Source organism: Stomoxys calcitrans, chromosome 2 (genome assembly GCF_963082655.1).
Source record: "Stomoxys calcitrans chromosome 2, idStoCalc2.1, whole genome shotgun sequence".
NCBI lineage: Eukaryota > Metazoa > Arthropoda > Insecta > Diptera > Muscidae > Stomoxys > Stomoxys calcitrans.
Genome location: NC_081553.1, coordinates 123,389,692 through 123,403,207, shown reverse-complemented (window position 1 = coordinate 123,403,207; position 13,516 = coordinate 123,389,692). Strand labels below are relative to the sequence as shown.

Here is a 13,516-nt window from a genome sequence, read left to right as displayed (position 1 = left end):
CCAATTTTGCGGAAATTTGGGACAATGAGTTGTGTTAAGCCACTAGACATCCTTATTCAACCGATCTGCCGATTTAGGGACTTAGGCCCATAAAAAGCGAATATATTGTCCAATTTTGCCAAAATTTGGCACAGTGAGTTGTGTTAGGCTCCAAGACATCCTTCTTCAATTATATTTTGTCTCTAATATTAAAATTAAATTCGTACAGGGACCCCAATGACCTTTCATTTAATACCGATATTTTGAGAAGGGTCTACATGTTTTTTTTGGTTGTGGGGTGGAGGTTCTACCCCCAATGCAATTCTTTTAATACCCTTATTTTCCCAATCGATCTACTTGCATCTCCTTAGACACTTGGCACCAAATTTTTTTTTGAGATTCGTACTCCCAGAAGCTTTTTATTTGTGACCCCATTTGTCCCAATCGGACTACATTTGAGTAGGTCAATTTATGTGGACCAAAAACAACACACACAGCGGTTGTCAAAATTGCAATCTACGTAAAAAAAGCTTATGTCTCTGTCTTTTGGACGTGAGTAAATGGATTTGTGAACTTTTCAAGTTAAACAAAATAAATATAAAACAAACGAAACGGGCTAAATTGTACTAAATTCAATCCCACTGATATTAAGCTTTCGGAGGATAACCCTGACAGGGAAATCGTCGTTGGTGGTGATTTCAATGTCCACAACTCTTCCTGGCTTTCCTTTTCGAGCCATACAACTTCGGAGGGCCAAAACGCCGAGATTTTTGAATGAACCGACACATGTCTGGAATGGCACCAAAGTAACACTCTTGACGTTTTCTTAACTTCGCATCCTACGATATATGAAATGAATGTCCTTGCACCTCTTGGTAATTCCGAGCACAGCATCATTTTAGCAAACTTTTCGTAGATTGATTTTGGCGCCGCGTCTTCCCCAGCCCCGTAGCGGTCAGTTTTGGTATACGGAAGATCACGTTGAGATTTAAACGGCCATCCAGAGATACTGTCAAATCAAAATAGAATGCATTTAGGATTTGGCGTCTGAACAAGAATACCAATACTGAAATGCTAAGCGAACAGGCAAGAACTTTTTAAGACAAAATACTAAGACACGAAAAGTTATGGACAAAAAGGTTATGGACAAAAAGGTTATGGAGAGCAAGGTTAATAACCATCTTGTGAGGTACTTAGAATCCAATGGCCTACTTATTGATTGAAAGTATAAGTTCAGCAGAAATCACTCTACAGGAGATCTAATGGCACTTCTGTCGGATCGTGGAAGTCGCTTTTTCCACTAGTTTGGTGAGAGTAAGGTTTTGGCGCTGGATATCTCTAAGGTATTTGATAAGGCCTGGCACGTTTCATTTTTATCAAAGCTGGTCGCTTTGGTGTCGGAAATAACTTCGTTCAATTTATGTCAAGCTTTCTCACCGATGAATACAAATTCACCGTAGGTGTGCCACAAGGCTCTATCCTTTCCCCCTCTCCTTTTATACCCGCCACCCAAAGATGGTGAGTCTATTGTTCGCCTGTCTGTCTATCTGTGTGTCAGTCTGTCTGTTGAAATCACATATCTTTATATAGCCTCCAACCTCTCCATTTAAGGTCTTAAATCCATAAAAGTCGCATTTATTATGCGATTAAGCTGAAATTTGGCACAATGATTTGTATTAAGATCCGCGACATTTGTTCTGTATATAGTCTAAATCGGTCTTTATCTTAATATAGGAATCTTATAGACCGATCTCGTAGTTAAAGGAGAAGCTGCATTTATTGCTCGATTTCGCTGAAATGTAACACAGTGTCAAGAATGTGGGTAACGTTGCCCGATTATATCGTTACTTTCATGGCATTTGCTCCTAGGATATCCGCCTTCTTCTCCTTCTCTTCTTATTCCTGATGTTAGTATACTCACCAGGAATACAAAACTTGTCAGAATCTCAAACCCGTTTCCTTTTTGGCCCGAAACATGATGTGGAATCGACTTCCAGCTAATCCCTTTCCCACTTACATTGGCGTTCAGAAATTTGAAACGAATATTAATAGACACTACTCTCTCTAACGACCCTCCAGCCCTTAATTTTCCAAATACCAACGCAATGCACTGCAAATAAAGGGGACATTTCCTCCAGGTTGGTTAGGAAAAGAAAAATTACAGCTAACAGATTCTATCATAGTTCTATAAATTAGGGGATACAATAGTTTTAAGGTCCAATTAGAATGTATGATTCGTACACTACTCCTAAAGTCCATTCATTTTCATTTCATTTATTTCATTTAGTCGATCTAGCCATGTCCGTCCGTCTCTCCGTCTGTCTGTTGAAAACACGCTTACTTTTGAAGAAGTAAAGCTAGGCGATTGAAATTTTGCATAAATATTTCTTATTTGTGTTGCTCAGTTGAGATTGTCAATCGGTCCATTTTTTGTTGTAGCTGTTTATAAACCGATCTCCCGATTTGACTTTTTGAGCTTCCAGAGGGCGCTATTCTTGTCTGATTTGGCTAAAATTTGCATATATTGTTTTGGTATGACTTCCAACAACTGTGCCAAGTATGGTGGAAATTAGTCCATAACCAGAGATAACTCCCGAATAGACTTCTTGAGCCACTGGAGGGCGCAATTCTTAAACAGAAATTTTGCACATAGATGGGCAACAACACACAAAAGTATTTGAATTCTTATGCCCGAATAGTACAAACGCACACGTACAGCGTAAGCAGTTTCGTGTAACTTCGTTCGGTCGACGCATTGTTATTATTTTACATAGTTATTTCACTTGGTTGACCGGTCGGCTTTTACTGCCACTCATACAAACACAATTTACTAATTTCAACTGTGTTAGAGAGCCCTTAGCAAGCCTTTACTTATTTGTTCTGTGTCAGGCGGCCTCCCAGACAATTGGTGGTAAATATTAATACTAGATAGATTCGTACTACTCTACTCCCAGTGAATTTTTATATTGTTTAGATCGGGCTAAATGTTTTTTTGGGGTCTTATTTAGGGATGGAGCGATACGCCCTAGCATTGTCCCGATTACCTTTCAATTGAGTCCCTTACTACCCCGATCGGACTACTTTTCCTTTTGATGGAGGAGAGTTTTAGGTGGGTATTAGACATTCTATTTTGGAATTCCCATATGTTGTTGTTGTTGTAGTACAACCATAATTGCGGTTCATATAGCACACGCACGTTCCGGTCCATGGACCGATTACCGCCGGAACTATGGCCATTGATTATTTATAGGCGCCAAAAACTTGACTTGCCTTATCTTATCACAGGCACTCAGTATTTAAGCAAGAGCTGTTACCAACCGGCCTCCATCGTTCCTATTTGTTTACTTTTCCGTTTGGGGGTTTCTTGTAGGAAGGGGAGGCTCTCCCGAGACTTGACAGCAATTTTAATAGCAGATTCGTATTCTACCCCTAAATACCTTTCATTTGGAACCCATGTTGTACCGACCAGTCTCCATTTCCGTTTTAAGGATTTTTGGAGCCGCCCCATCCTGAGATTTTACTTCAAATATTGAAATAAGTTTCGCATTGTATTCCCAAATTCACCTTTTATTAGAGTCCAATATCGAACCCATCAGCTTAGGTGGTATTTTTTGGGTAAAGGAAAATATCCACCCCTCCTGATATTAAAAAAAAAATTAAATAGCCTATTTTTATACCCACTACCGAAGGATGGGGGTTTATTCATTTTATCATTCCGTTTGCAACACATCGAAATATCCATATCCGACCCTATAAAGTATATATATTCTTGATCAGCTTAAAAATATAAGACGATCTAGCCATGCCAGTCCGTCGGTCCGTCTGTCTGTTGAAATCACGCTACAGTCTTTAAAAACAGAGATATTGAGCTGAAACTGAGCACAGATTCTTTTTTTATCCATAAGCAGGTTAAGTTCGTAGATGGGCTATATCGGACTATATCTGCATATAGCCCCCATATAGACCGATCCGCCGATTTAGGGTCTTGGGCCCATAAAAGCCTCATTTATTATCCGATTTTGCTGAAATTTGGGACAGTGAGTTGTGTTGGGCTCTTCGACATCCTTCTTCAATTTGGCCCAGATCAGTCCAGGTTTGGATATAGCTGCCATATAGACCGATCCTTCGATTTTGGGTCTTAGTCCCATAAAAGACACATTTATTATCCGATTTTGCTGAAATTTTAAACAGTGAGTTGTATTAGGGCCTTCGACACCCTTCTTCAATTTGGCTCAGATCGGGTCAGATTTGGATATAGCTGCCATATAGACCGATCTCTCGATTTAAATAAATAAAAGGCGCATTTATTGTTCAATTTTGCTGAAATTTGGGACAGTGAGTTGTATTAGGCTCTTCGACATTTTTCTGAAACTTGGCCCATATCAGTCTAGATTTGGATATAGCTACCATATAGACCAATTTCTTGTCTTGGCCAAATAAAAGGCGCATTTATAATCCGATTTCACTGAAATTTGGCAAGGTGACTTATATTAGGTTTTTTCGACATCCATGTCGTTTATGGTTCAGATGGGGTTTTTTTAGGTATAGCTACTAAAAAGACCAATAGTTTGTTATACACAAGTGAACAATGACTTGTCTTATTAGTTTTTGGTCCACATCGGAACATATTTCGATATAGCTGCTATGGGGCAGAAGGTATGCATTTTTCACCGAATTTTGACGATCGGTGGATTACATATATACCCGAGGTGGTGGGTATCCAAAGTTCGGCCCGGCCGAACTTAACGCCTTTTTACTAGTTTCTTCTAAAAAATGCAAAACAAACTGTGAAAATGTTACGAAAACTGATTCAGCCGTTTTCTAGTCTGTACGGAATATACAAAAAACAAGTAAAAGCGTGCAAAGTTCGGCCGGGCCGAATCTTATATACCCTCCACCATGGATCGCATTTGTCGAGTTCTTTTCCCGGCATCTCTTCTTAGGCAAAAAAGGATACAAGAAAAGATTTCCTCTGCTATTAGAGCGATATCAAGATATGGTCTGGCTTGGACCACAATTAAATTATATGTTGGAGACCTGTGTAAAATGTAAGCTAATTCGAATAAGAATTGCGCCCTTTGGAGGCTCAAGAAGAAAATAAGAATTGCGCCCTTGGGGGGCTCAAGAAGAAAAATAGAGAGATCGATTTATATGGGAGCTGTATCAGGCTATATACCGATTTAGAGTATAATAAATATGTATGGTGATGGTCATGAGAGGATCCGTCGCACACAATTTCAGGCAAATCGGATAATAATTGCGACCTCTAGAGGCTCAAGAAGTCAAGATCCCAGATCGGTTTATATGACAGCTATATCAGGTTATGAACTATACTTGGCACAGTTGTTGGATATCATAATATAATACTTCGTGCAAAAATGCATTCAAATCGGATACGAATTGCGCCCTCTAGAAGCTCAAGAAGTCAACACCCAAGATCGGTTTATATGACAGCTATATCAGGTTATGAACCGATTTAAACCATACTCGGCACAGTTGTTGAATGTCATAACAAAACACGTCGTGCAAAATTTCATTCCAATCGGATAAGAATTGCGCCCTCTAGAGGCTCAAGAAGTCAAGACCCAAGATCGGTTTATATGGCAGCTATATCAGGTTATGAACCGATTTAAACCATACTCGGCACAGTTGTTAAATATCATAACAAAACACGTCGTGCAAAATTTTACTCCAATCGGATAAGAATTGCGCACTCTAGAGGCTCAAGAAGTCAAGACCCAAGATCGGTTTATATGGCAGCTATATCAGGTTATGGACCGATTTAAACCATACTCGGCACATTTATTGAATATCATACCAAAACACGTCGTGCAAAATTTCATTCCAATCGGATAAGAATTGCGCACTCTAGAGGCTCAAGAAGTCAAGATCCAAGATCGGTTTATATGACAGCTATATCAGGTTATGAACTATACTTGGCACAGTTGTTGGATATCATAATATAATACTTCGTGCAAAAATGCATTCAAATCGGATACGAATTGCGCCCTCTAGAAGCTCAAGAAGTCAACACCCAAGATCGGTTTATATGACAGCTATATCAGGTTATGAACCGATTTAAACCATACTCGGCACAGTTGTTGAATGTCATAACAAAACACGTCGTGCAAAATTTCATCCCAATCGGATAAGAATTGCGCACTCTAGAGGCTCAAGAAGTCAAGACCCAAGATCGGTTTATATGGCAGCTATATCAGGTTATGGACCGATTTAAACCATACTCGGCACAGTTGTTAAATATCATAACAAAACACGTCGTGCAAAATTTCATTCCAATCGGATAAGAATTGCGCACTCTAGAGGCTCAAGAAGTCAAGATCCAAGATCGGTTTATATGGCAGCTTTATCAAAACATGGACCGATATAGCCCATTTACAATACCAACCGACCTACACTAATAAGAAGTATTTTGTGCAAAATTTCAAGCGGCTAGCTTTACTCCTTCGGAAGTTAGCGTGCTTTCGACAGACAGACGGACGGACGGATGGACATGGCTAGATCGACATAAAATGTCGCGACGATCAAGAATATATATACTTTACCCCCCATCCTATGGTGGAGGGTATAAAAACCTAAAGGTAAACAGAAACACTTTGATTTTTTATGTAATAAGTTATTTCATAACCATCCTATTCTACAGCAGATGCTAAAAGGATATTCCGTAATGAGTCATAGTAAATAAAAAAATGTATAGGCGAGTACTACATAATATTGTAACTATTAAACAAACCATAGGATACCGTTTGTGGATTGTTCTTATTGGCAATGCGTTTGAAATTGGGTTATAACTTCCTCAGCTACTTAATACAATTGCTCATTAAATGTAATAGGTTTTTTATAGCCATTTTAAAACCTTGACAAAGTGGCCATTGGCTTCGTTAATTCGTTTAAAGCAAAATATGTATGTCTTGTTAAATATTGCATATTTGCAAATATATGAAACGTTCTAACGAAATACACCGTTAAAACAAAAATTTTATAAGAACCATATTTGTGAACCAAAATATTTCAATTTTGGACCACCCGGCAGTGGCTAGACTGTTATTTTCATGTAGTTGCTTAATTAGCATTGCGAATATTTTGTGCACCATATATTTGGTTTTGTGTAGTGTTTTCAGTATTAGAACTTTTTCCCCAAATTAGAATTTTTTCGTAAATTGGGACGAAATTTTTGACTTGGGGATTTGAAAGGGACTTAAAACGAAACTAGGAATTTTTGCATTCATTTAAACCAGAAACAAATCTAAGGTTGACCTTTTCGATCAAAGCGCAGGTGGGGTGCTCATTTATCCTTAAGTCCCTTCCGAGTGGGCATCAATTTTAATCTAGACAAGAGGGTGTTCAAACGAAAGATGTGTAAGGGTGATTATTATGACGGAAAACTCATTTAAGTGGAGGAACCGAGATTGTCAGTGCGATAAAACTGGTTACATACAAGTCAATGCAAATAAGCTGGTGTATACCATAGTGAACGCCTAGCAGAGCGTTTTTCACGTTGTATGCATTGTTGATGTTTACTTTTTAGCGTGCAGTCGTGCATGTCTATTAAATAATAAGTGAAATAAATTTTCCTCTCATTTCACCGCTCATTCTCGCATTCACTGTGCTATAGATAAATTTTCTTCTTGCATGAAGCACTAATTAAGCTCGACTCTGCTCGGCATCATGGCTCTGTTCGCACTCTTGGCTTTCACATACTCCGTTACGTATTATCAATGTTTGCAATGCAATTATCATACGCCATATGGCACCTTTATGCCGAATGTCGATACATTGCCGCCAAAGAGATATACGTTTCACTTTTCCCTTGAGAACTAATTGAAATTATCACGTAAACAAAAAGCCAAAGTTTATTCCTTGTGGTGAAAAATTTCTTTGGTTCTGTTGAAGAAATCTTATGATGCATATTTGTTGACACTTCATTCGCCGCCTGATAATAATAAGTTGTTTCAAGCGTTGAATGGAATAGTGAATCCCAGAACAAACCAGATAATGAAGAAAAGGAAGAAGCTAGATCGATTTCATTTACTTTAAAATCGGAACCATAACGTCTAACCCTCGAATACCGTGTCGGATTTGGATGACATTTTATATATTAATTTTTTAGAGCATTTTTAACTTTCTTTTAACAAAAAAAAAATTAAAAATTTTATAAAAAGGTACAAAATATTTCTTATATTTTTACTGCAAAGAAAAATATTGGCTTAATATGTTATGAAGAATTGTGCATTTGTACAAGCTGTGCTAACATACTGATTCCTTGGCTTAAGGAGATATATTGTGCTTGTATCAGCATGTCATATATAGCTGTGATATGGAGGGGCACAAAGATCATTTGCATTCTGAAAGCAGGAAAACCCTACCACACGAAGGCGAAAGATTTTCGTCCTATTAGTCTGTCATCCTTTATGCTGAAGACTCTTTAGAGGTTGATAGAAACATATCTTAGCGCAATGATCTCAGGAGATCGCCTGTCGCGGCAGCAGCATGCAAATAGTAAAGGCAAATACTCTGAAACAGCCCTTCACGACCTAGTCGGCTACATCTCTCGCTTTCAAGAAATATACAATGGTAGCATTTTTTGACACTGAAAGTGCTTTCAACAATGTAAAACCGACGTCAATCGTGAAGCAGTTGGAGTTTTTAGGCATCAACTCTACCGTAAGAAAATTTATTAATAACTTACTACCTAAAAGATGCATTACGGCAGGCTTGGCATCTGTGGGTCTAAACAGATTGGTCAGCAGAGGAACACCTCAAGGGGGTGTACTGTCTCCTCTACTTTGGAATGTAGCCATTAACAATATATTATTGTCTCTGAAAGAAAAAGCTGTAAAATTGGTCGCGTATGCTGATGACGTGGCAATTGCGGTTAGGGGAAAGTTTCCCCAGCACTCTAAGAGATATACTTCAGGAAGCTCTACGTGCAACAGCAAAGTTGGCTACCGAAAGTGGTCTGGGTATAAATCCGTGCAAGACAGAAATAGTACTTTTCAGCAGGAGATACAAGTTATTTACAGCGGAACCTGTCTCCTTGGGTGGAGAGAATATTACTTACAGAAAGTGCGAAATACCTGGGTGTTTTGCTAGACAGAAAATTGAAGTTTAAATCCAACATTGCAGGTGTATAGGAACCTGCAAGAGAGCCATTGGCAAAAGTTGGTGGTTTAGACCTCACTGGGTGTATACTGCAGTTGTCAGACGTATAATGCCATATGGTGTTGTGGTTTAGTGGAGGGCGCTTCAAAAAACCACCTACTGTTCCATAGTCAACCGGATCCAAAAGATGGCTTGTTTGTGCGTCACGCCGCACTGAGGACGACACGATCAGATGCACTGAATTTAATGCTACATCTAATGCCCCTGGACATTGTAAATTGCAAATTTGCAAATTTTGCCCATGAACATTCCACTAAGGAGTCCGAACGGCGTACCGCAGTGCGACACCTCTTTGGAGTGAAGTTTTACATGGCTTAGTACCTCACAGATGTTGCCAGCATTAGGAGGGGAAAACCACCGCTGAAAAATTTGTTTTCTGATGGTCTCGCCAGGATTCGAACCCAGGCGTTCAGCGTCATAGGCGGACATGTTAACCTCTGCGCTACGGTGGCCTCCTCCTGGACATTGTGACAAGACAAATCGCGTGAAGCTAAGGGAGCTTTCTCTTTGGTCATGTGGCGGCTACGGGCACTATGTGGTCCTTGATACAATGCCCGGTGTTCCTGGTAGTGTGGATTACAACCTGCCTAAGCCGCTTACTGACAAAAAGTACTGTACCACTATTCCTGATAGAACCGATTGACTTCTATACGAATAGTTTCAAAATAGACGACCAGAAAGGCGTTGGAGTGTACTCTATAGATCTAGAACAGGTCATATCGAAAAGGTTACCCGACCACTGCAGTGTGCATTAAGAGGAGATCCTTGCAATTAAGGAAGTGGTGGAATGGCAAAGATATAATGTCATTACGACGATTGGCATAAATATCTTCTCGGACAGCCAGGCGGCCATGTAATCCCTGGAGAACGCATTTTTGAACACAAAAACCGCCCTCGACTGTCGCAGATCTCTCAACGAGATGGCTGAACAGTTCAAAGTTCACCTGTTTTGAGTGCCGGGCCACAAGGATATCCCAGTGAAATCTAATGCAGAAGAGCTTGAGAGACTAGGAACTACCTTACACAATTCAGGGATTCTGTGGGTATGCTTCTACCGACATGAAAGTTAAGTTTTCGGGACCGGGACCGAAGGGCAACGAATGATAGAAGGTCACAAAGAGGAGGCTGTGAGAATTCCAAAATTATATGGCCTAATCTAGACTTAAAGAGGTCTACCGCTTTGCTATCACTGGTTAGAACAGGCTTTGTGTCCTTAGTGTCTTTGTGTCCATCATGACAGGTCACTGTGTAATCAGAAAACATGCTGACAGACTGAAGATTGCCAGTAACGATTTGTGCAGAAGCTGTAAGGACATCGAGGAAGAGGAGACTATAAAACAACTTCCGTGTGTGTACCCCGCTCTGGAAGTCAGAAGGAGTTCCACTTTAGGTTCTCATTTCTTCGAGAACCTGTCTGATTTAACGGATGTGAAAATTCGCAAGTTATTGGGCTTTTTAAAGCGATCTGGATGGTTCAACGGTAGGAACTAGAAGGCATCTTCCTTCTTCTGTTCCTGTGGTATCACAATGGACGAAAACGTCTAAGTGAGTCTGATGGCAGACTGCCACTTAAACCTAACCTAAAATATGAAAGTTCTTTTAATTGCTGTATCACAGCAATATGTTAACATATTTTTACTGCCCGCAAATGGTTTGCAACAATTATGTACAACCTACACGCACATTTTGTTAATAACTTCATTCGAGTAAGCATTTGTTTGAAATTATCTTTTATAACGTATTATTATAATGAATATATATTTTTAGTTTGTTGCCTTTGGAACTTTTCAAAACTCTTCTTTGCTTACTGTGAGATGGATCGCCGCCTCATTAACATGCACAGAACTGTGAAACCAACATTGACCAACTATTGTGACCATATGGCGCATGAATCATTGATGTTAACATGAATGGAAATTTCCAATTACGGCCACATGTTTTACTTGCTTTCATTAATTTTTTTTATTAAGCTACAAGTATTCAAACGCGCGTAATATTTACTGTGGCATGGGGTTTACCAGAAGCTATTGACCATTTGCAGGCCCACACGGGATAACTTTGAGCACCACACAGGCTGGAACTTTGAGCTCCGACTTGTGTAGTATCCATCGTCCACAGGTTGCGGATGGTGTAAAGCTCTGTTTTTATGCGGAGTAGCTGCAAATGCGGCCGCGGGCAGTCAGCGATTTTCGAGAGGAGAGTCTCAGTGAGGAGTCAGGTGGCACTGGCTCTTAAATAAATGCTGAGTGCCAATGATACTCGAGATGACAAGGCGAGTTATTGGCGCCTTCAAATAACCAATGGCCAACACCAGCGTCTGTTCCCAAGTTAGGGGCGGCTGGAGGCGAGCGTCGAATCTTGGAGCAAGCGGCTTGAGCAAGCGGCTTGAGCAAGCGGCTCATTCGGTTGGGGCGCTGGGCCAGTAACCCGCCCACGGAAAACTGAGAACTACTATGAGAAACAAAGGAATAGTAAAAACGGACCCCCCCTATCGTTGACGACCTACGCAAAAGAAAAAAGGACCATGATTTGCGTATCTGCACCTGGAATGTCCGCACTCTTTATAGAGAAGATGCAGTATACACGCTGGCGGATGTATTGGAGTAGTACAATGCAGATATTACCGCCTTACAGGAAGTGCGACCAAACGGTGACGAACTATCCTTTAGCTGTCATAACACAAGGCATAAATTTGGCTAGCCAAAATCCGCATAAAAGCCAAATTCTTCAACATCAGCCTTATTAGTGTCCATTCCCCGACGACATTAAAATCGTTCTGGGAGATTTTAATGCGAAGATAGGAAGATCACGCTGTGATAGATGGAAGGCATTCATCCAGCGGATCGGATCATTACCTTGCTGCAGCAAAGGTACGCACCCTTTTGAACATGGCGAGTATAGTACGATCTGACACTGCACGGAAGCTGGACATTGAAAAGCTACAAACCCAACAGATGACAACGGCATACTCCACTCGACTGACCAAACTACTTGACGAAAGCACTCCTAGTTCCGATGGTATAATGGAGCAGTGGCAAACCATTGCCCACTCCATGGAAAATGCCGCGAAATCCGCACTTGTGTACCGGAAGCCACCTCCAAGAAACCAATGGTACGACCAAGGTTGTCGAGATGCTACTAAAGCCAATAATGCGGCATATAGAGCAACCCTGCTCTATATGCCGCAACGCGCCAACTGAAAGAAAGGTGTCGGGAGAAAAGGAGAGAGAAGAAACGTCTATACCGCAAAAAGAAAAGGGAAATGGAAAGAAGTGAGTGTGACCGACTTGAGATGTACGGGAATCGGAATGACATAAAGAAAAACATAAAGCCGATGGCTTTGGTGCAGGCACATTCCCTGCAGAGACAAAGAAGGAAATATGGTAACTGACATAGATAGCATGGTAGAGATATGGAAAGAACATTTTACTTAATTGCTTGTGACAGACGATGGCGGCGAAGTGGATATCGCAAAACAAATCCCTGATGATGGTATAGAATGCTTACCTCCTAGTCAGAATGAGGTCCAAGTAGCAGTGACCCGACTGAAGAACAACAAGGCAGCAGGAGCTGACGGGTTACACGCTGAACTATTAAAAAGCGGAGGCGACCCGCTGATAAGGCGTATGCATCAGCTTGTCTGCCACATCTGGCTAGAAGAACGCATACCCGATGATTGGAACCTCAGCATACTAAGTCTCGTACACAAGAAAGGAGACAAGACGGAATGTTTCAACTACAGAGGAATAAGTCTCCTCCCCCTCGCATATAAAATACTCTCGAGCGTACAGTAAAAGATTAAAACCAAAAGTTAATGATATAATTGGGCTCTATCAATGCGGCTTTAGACGGCCCTAGACCAGATATTCACACTGCGTCAAATCCTGGAAAAGACCTACCAGCTCTTTGTTGACTATAAAGCCGCTTTGGATACCCCTATACGTTCAAAGGTATTTCAAGCCATATCTGAGTTTAGTATCCCTGCAAAATTAATAAGACTCTAGAGGATGGCACTTGATGGCTGATACACGTTCCTCAGTAAGAAAGTAAATAATCTCTCCGAACCATTTAATTCCAAACGAGGTTTCAGACAAGGAGACAGTCCATCGTGTGATTTCTTTAATATTCTGCTGGAGAAGATTATACGAGATGCAGATATGAATAGATGTGGCACACTTGGGATTAGTCACAAGAGAACCCCTGCTACTCACCAGCGCCGACGACATCGATATCATAGGTCGGTCACCGGAAGTAGTAACTGCAGCCTTTGAAAGAATCGGATGAAAGTCAGTGATAATGGGTCTCGCAGTAAATGGAGATAAAACGAAATGGTTAGTTTCAACTACCAAAACGCCTT

General features: G+C 40.6%; 1 protein-coding gene across 1 annotated transcript in view; it reads right to left on the bottom strand.

Annotated features, from left to right (window-relative positions):
• LOC106091542 (synaptotagmin-14) overlaps window positions 1-13,516 on the bottom strand; it is a 48,929-nt gene that overhangs the window by 14,199 nt on the left and 21,214 nt on the right. The gene's annotated exons all lie outside the window — the stretch shown is intronic.